Here is a 6,848-nt window from a genome sequence, read left to right as displayed (position 1 = left end):
TAGATAAAGCAACTATAAAAGCTAGAAAGATGTTTAGCTGCATAGGGGGAGGAATGGTCAGCAGAAAAAGGGAAGTGATATTGCCCCTGTATAGGTTCCTGGTGAGACCTTACTTGGAATACTGTGTACAGTAGGGATGTGAATCGTTTTTCAACGATTAAAATTATCGTCCGATAATGTTTATATCGTCTTAAATCGTTATAGAACACGATACAATAGAAATTCTAACGATTTATCGTTAAAAATCGTTAAATCGTGTTAGTGCGCACTAACTCGAGTTAGTGCGCACTAACTCCCCGTTAGTGCGCACTAACTCGATTTAGTGCGCACTAACTGAAAATGATACAAATAAACACTTTCCAGGTCACTGAAGGTCAGTTAGGAATGAATATGTGTTCCTATTGGCTGGCTGCCCTCTTATCTATTGATGTTACCAAGGTTACCACTGAGGTGATGGTTGGGGGGATGGGAAATGGAACTGGAAACTAACGAACACCAACAGAAAATGAAACAAAGTGTTCACACTTCCCAGGTCAGTAAAGGTCACTTAGGAATGAATATGTATGTATGTATTCCTATTGGCTGGCTGTGCTCTTATCTATTGATGTTACCAAGGCTAATACTGAGGTAATGGTTGGGGGGATGTGAAATGGAAACAGTTGGAAGCTTGACAAAAAAAGTAATGTAATGATCAGCACTCACGTGACTAGAACTTGTTTGTTTATTATTTTTGTTAGCAGGCACCTGAAATGCTAGTGCATGTTGAATTTGCCAATCACTGTGCATTTTAGAAAGGTGGTCCTGGCTGGAACTGTACACAGTTCAAATATATGTAATTGATTGTTGGTAAGTGTATTTTTTAAGTAGCCACACTGGCACAAGTATGTTTACTTTTCCTCCTACTTAACTCACTAGCTCAGCTTTGTAAGAAGGGCTTCTCTGCTTGTGTGTTGTTTTTGTTTGGTGTGAGGAGAGCAGAAACATCAGATCTTTATTCAATCTACTACAGTCATCTCTTACAGTGCCCTATCCCTATTAATACCAGGAGTGTTGTGATCTTCCTGCACACAGTGCCCTAACCCTGAAACCAGTCTGAGACAGCTCCCTCCCTGCATTACTAGTGAGAGGCTGGCTTCACAGACAGGGGGGAGCTGCCTGACCCTCACTCCTGACTTCCCCCATGTCCCAGCTAGTGAATGGTGTGTGGGTGAGGGGGGGGGGAGGATGGTGAAGTCTGAGACAGCTCCCTCCCTGCATTACTAGTGAGAGGCTGGCTTCACAGACAGGGGGGAGCTGCCTGACCCTCACTCCTGACTTCCCCCATGTCCCAGCTAGTGAATGGTGTGTGGGTGAGGGGGGGGGGGAGGATGGTGAAGTCTGAGACAGCTCCCTCCCTGCATTACTAGTGAGAGGCTGGCTTCACAGACAGGGGGGAGCTGCCTGACCCTCACTCCTCCGGGGTATTGTGATCTTCCTGCACACAGTGCCCTATCCCTGATACCAGGGGTGTTGTGATCTTCCTGCATGCAGTGCCCTATCCCTATTAATACCAGGAGTGTTGTGATCTTCCTGCATGCAGTGCCCTATCCCTATTAATACCAGGAGTGTTGTGATCTTCCTGCACGCAGTGCCCTATCCCTGATACCGGGATGTGTGCAAGAAGATCACAACACCCCCGGTATCAGGAATAGGGCACTGTGTGCAGGAAGATCACAACACCCCCAGTATCAGGAATAGGGCACTGTGTGCAGGAAGATCACAACACCCCTGGTATTAGGGATAGGGCACTGTGTGCAGGAAGATCACAACACTCCTGGTATTAATAGGGATAGGGCACTGTGTGCAGGAAGATCACAATACCCCTGGTATCAGGGTTAGGGCACAAGTTCTAGTCACATTGACTGATCACATTACTTGTTTTGTCAAGCTACCAACTGTTTCCATTTCCCATCCCCCATATACTGTCAGTAGGAAACTTGGTAACATGAATAAATAAGAGGGCAGCCAATAGGAATACATATTCATTCCTAAACTGACCTTAACTGACCTGAAAAGTGTCAAATTGTATCATTTTCAGTTAGTGCGCACTAACTCCCAGTTAGTGCGCACTAATCGGAAAAAACGATTTTTAACGATTTTTTAACTAAAAAATCGTGCCTAAGACGATTTTCTTGCCCTGCCACACGATTTCTATCGTTAAGACGATATGGAAAACGATTCACATCCCTAGTGTACAGTTCTGGAGACCGCACCTTCAAAAGGATATAAACTGGTTGGAATCGGTTCAGAGGGTGGCTACTAAAATGGTAAGTGGTCTTTGTTCCAAAGCATATGGAGATAGACTTAAAGATCTAAGCATGTATACCCTAGAGGAAAGGCGAAATATGATAGAGACATTCAAATATCTCAAAGGTTTCCATGCACAGGAGGTGAGCCTTTTTCAGTGGAAAAGATGATTTAGATGAAGGGTCATGAGATGAGGTTGAAAAGGGACAGACTGTGGATCCCTAAAAGGCTAGAGAATGTGAATAAATAAAAAAGCTAAACTGGCACGGAGCGGCAGTTACCACCCTTAAGAGAAACATGGGGGTAACCTGCACGGAGCGGCAGTTACTACCTTGGGAAGATTGCTGGGCAGGCTAGATGGTCCATTTTGGTCTTTTTCTGCCGTCATTACTATATTATGTTATTATGTAGGAGTAATCTTAGGAAACATTTCTTTACAGAGAGGGTGGTGGATGTATGGAACAGCCTCCCAGTGGAAGTGCTGGAGTCAAAAACAGCATGGGCCGGATTTCAAAAGGGTTACACGCATAAGGTATGCACGTAACGCCCCAGGACGCGCGTAAGTCCCGGGGCTTGAAAAAAGGGGTGGTTGGGGGTGTGGCCAGGGGGGCGTGGTTTCCGATCGGGGGCGTGTGGGTGGTCCAGGGGCGTGGCCGAGTGCCCCGACACAGCGGCCTGTATCGGGGTCTGCCGCGCCGGCGCGCATAAGTTACTACTGCCCGGAGGCAGTAGTAACTTTTCAGATAAAGGTGGGGGGGGGGTCTAGATAGGGCTGGGAGGGTGGGATAGGTAGGGGAAGGGAGGGGAAGGTGCAGGGGGGGGGGTGGAGGGAACGGGCAAAGCGCGAAGGGCTCGGCGCGCGCAAGTTGCACAAATGTCACCCCCTTGCGTGCGCCGACCCCGGATTTTATGATATACGTGCGGCTTCACGCATATCTTATAAAATCCAGCGTACCTTTGTTCGCGCCTGATGCGGGAACAAAAGTACGCACGCACTGTCTTTTAAAATGTACCCCTATCTGAATTCAAGAAAGCATGGGATAAATAGAAGGGATCTCTAAGGAAGTGATGAGAATTATAATGTTAAATTGATTGGATGGGTGGGCAGACTGGATGGTCTTTTTCTGCCATCATGTTTCTATGTTTCTAGCTAGGTAGGGGATGGTTGGGAGACCTTGAGGGAGGAAAGGACAGGTCACAAGGTGGGATGGGGAAACCAGGATGGCATGAAAATTGTCTTTAGTTTCCCTTTAAAGGGGGGTGAGGGCTTTGCCAGCATGGGTTGTTAAAGATTTATGGGGGGGGGGGGGGGGGGGATTGGGCTGGGAGGCCCACAGGTTAGTTTTTATTTTTTAAACCATAGGAATGCCACTTCACTGCATATCTTTTGAAGATATCCAGTTAAGTTGTAGGTTTTCCGGCCACACAAGACAGATAACTTTAGACAGTCAGGTCAAAGGTTGTCGGCTAACTTATCTGGTTATAGTTAAAAATCGGCAAAGTTAGCCGGACAACTTAACTGTTCAAAGAAATGCTCTTGAAATGCCCCAGCTAAATTTTAAATGGATAATGTTAGCTGTCTGAAAGTGGAGGAAACATTGAAAAGCCTTTGGATATCGACCCCCCCAAATGTTTTCCTACTGTTGAAATTTTCATTTCTGTAACATGGAAAATCTTTTGGAAGACTAGGACTTCATTTGTGGGGGAGCGGCCTGGAACAGAGGATGGGAATAAACAAGACTTAACAAGCAGAGCAGGCAGCTCCTCTCCTCCAGGCAGCCTACAAGGAAGAAGAGAGGAAGGAGTGAGTCTGGAGCAGACTAAAAAAAAACAGAGAACAGCCACTCTGCTCCTTAATCCAGCCCTGCCCTCCTGTGCTGCAGAGAAGAGGAAGGTCATGTGATCCTCCGGCAGGCACTGCAGGGAAAAGAACAGACACAAAAAGAAGTCGGATTAGCACGAGTTTGAAAACTGAGAGCAGCCGTGCCAACAACTAAGGCTTCAACCGTGGCCTTGATGAGTGGCACTACTGCTTACAAGTTTTGAACTCTTGTTCATTCAGCCTTTATTTGTGTCCGTTACCCAGGGTTTCATTTCTGGCAGAATGACCCAGAATAGGTGTCTTGCCAGAGCTGGTGGTATAAATCATTTATGGCTCCCCGCAGACATGAACTACGAAGAGTGTGTTTGCTTATATGGGTGTAGGAGAGGGAGTTCACATCCACCTTGGCCCTGTCCCTTGGCACAGTTCACACGCCTTCCTTCACTCCCTCCCCCCACACCCTTGGCACACTCCCTCCCCCCACACCCTTGGCACAGTTCACATGCCTTCCTTCACTCCCTCCCCCCACACCCTTGGCACACTCCCTCCCCCCACATCCTTGGCACAGTTCACAGGCCTTCCTTCACTCCCTCCCCCCACACCCTTGGCACACTCCCTCCCCCCACACCCTTGGCACAGTTCACACGCCTTCCTTCACTCCCTCTCTCCAACACCCACTCCTCTCCAGTTCCACTTCCTTTTTGTTTACAAATCAAGCCCTGTGAGAATTGCTTGTATTGCAATGAATATGGTAGTGCAAACTGAAAATAATTTTTGTATAATGTTGTTTACTGATTCTGTTGTTAAAGTAAAATGAACATTTTGTGGTGTTTCAGAAGCAAAGCGCACAGCTTCTTGGAGTTTTGGAGAAATCAGCACTATGGAGTGTATCTGGAACGCTGCATTTTGTCCTCCTCAGTGTACAGGGCCTTTAAAGATGGTGAAATTAGTAAGGCCCCACCCACACAGAGCAATCTCATAAGCTGTCTTTTCCTTCGGAAAGTAGGCTAAAAAGAGTCATTCCTCCTCACCCAAATTATTATGATTCCCTGCTCTCCCCCTACATCACTAGCTAGAATAAAGATCAGCCTATTACATTTTTTTTTTCCTGTATTAACGATGACTTTTCTCCTCTCTAAGAACTGTAAACTTTAATATCAAGGTTGGACCAAGAAAAAATCACCCTTTGCCCCTAAAGACTTCGAATCCTGCAGAAGATGGGTTCCAGTGCCGCTACGCCTGCGGGGATAGGGAGGGGGTTGGAGGGATTGTTTGGTAGTCTGTATTCATACTGATACTGACTTTGCATTTCTATGTTAAAAGTTTAAAAAAATTATTAATTAAAAAAAAAAAAAAAAAGAGTCATTCCTTATAGTATCCTATCAGAAGAAAGATTTTATTTTTCATATGGTTATATCAATTTGTTTTTAAGTATCCCCATGGGTAAACAAGAGTATGCTCATGGATAAGGCCCCTTTGAAAATTGCCCTCCTACCTTTCAGGCCGATACAGTAAAGTGCGGCCGCGGTTACCCTGCTTCTAACCCACTTTCTACTCACAATTTGGCCACGTTAGCCCAACCCGCGATTCACTATCCCTTTTAACCCATCCTTACCGCTTCTTTAAATCAACGGGTACCCCTTTCCGCCCGCGGCATGTATATGAGATGTAAACGATCGGATTAGCTATTCCCCCCCCATTCAGTAACGTGCGCCCCGACTATCGCCTTTTTAACCTGCAGTTTAGCCGCGCGTTTAACCTGCTAATTTACCGCCTACCCCTACCCCTGCGTTACATGTAAAATATGTAAAACCTAAAAACCTAAAATCCCCTCCTCCCGAAGCGACTCAACTTGTAAAATATGTAAAACCTAAAATCCCCTCCTCCCGAAGCGACTCGCCATGTAAAATATGTGAATAAGTGTAACCAACTTATTTTTGTTTCTTTTTTAGCCCTTTCAGCCTTCTCTGCCGTCCTCCGGAGGGGGCAGCCGGAGGCGAAAGCGACTTCCAGAGGCCCCCGCCGGCGAAGACGGACGACGCACTCCCGTAGTGCACGGGCGCTCAAGCCAGTGAAAGCACATGGACGGGCATGCGTGACGTAGACCGTGACGTCACGCACGCCCATTCATGTGATTTAGCTGGCTTGAGAGCCCGTCAATTTGGGTGCTCTAGCCAGCGAATCGTATGAACGTACGCCGTGACATCATACGCTTTGCTGGCTTCAGCGCTCTAGCCAGCGAAGCGTACGCCGTGACGTCATGCACTTCGCTGGCTAGAGCGCCCAAATTGACAGGCGCTCAAGCCAATGAAAGCACATGAACACGCGTGCGTGACGTCACGGCGTACGTCATGCACGCCTGTCCATGTGCTTTCATTGGCTTGAGCGCCCGTGCACTACGGGCGTGCATTCGTCCGTCTTCGGCGGCGGGGGCCGCTGGAAGCCGCTTTCGCCATCAGCTGCCCCCGCCGGCTGCCCCCTCCGGAGGACGGCAGAGAAGGCTGAAAGGGCTGAAAAAGAAACAAAAAATAAGTTGGTTACACTTATTCCCATATTTTACAAGTTGAGTCACTTCGGGAGGAGGGGATTTTAGGTTTTTAGGTTTTACATATTTTACATGTCGAGTCGCTTCAGGAGGAGGGGATTTTAGGTTTTTAGGTTTTCTTTGGTTAAAGTTGGGATCCACTTCCTCGTGCCTGTCATTTCAAATGTCATTTGAAATGAAATTTGAAATGACAGG

Source organism: Rhinatrema bivittatum, chromosome 2, assembly GCF_901001135.1.
Source record: "Rhinatrema bivittatum chromosome 2, aRhiBiv1.1, whole genome shotgun sequence".
NCBI lineage: Eukaryota > Metazoa > Chordata > Amphibia > Gymnophiona > Rhinatrematidae > Rhinatrema > Rhinatrema bivittatum.
Note: the sequence above shows the minus strand (reverse complement) of the source record.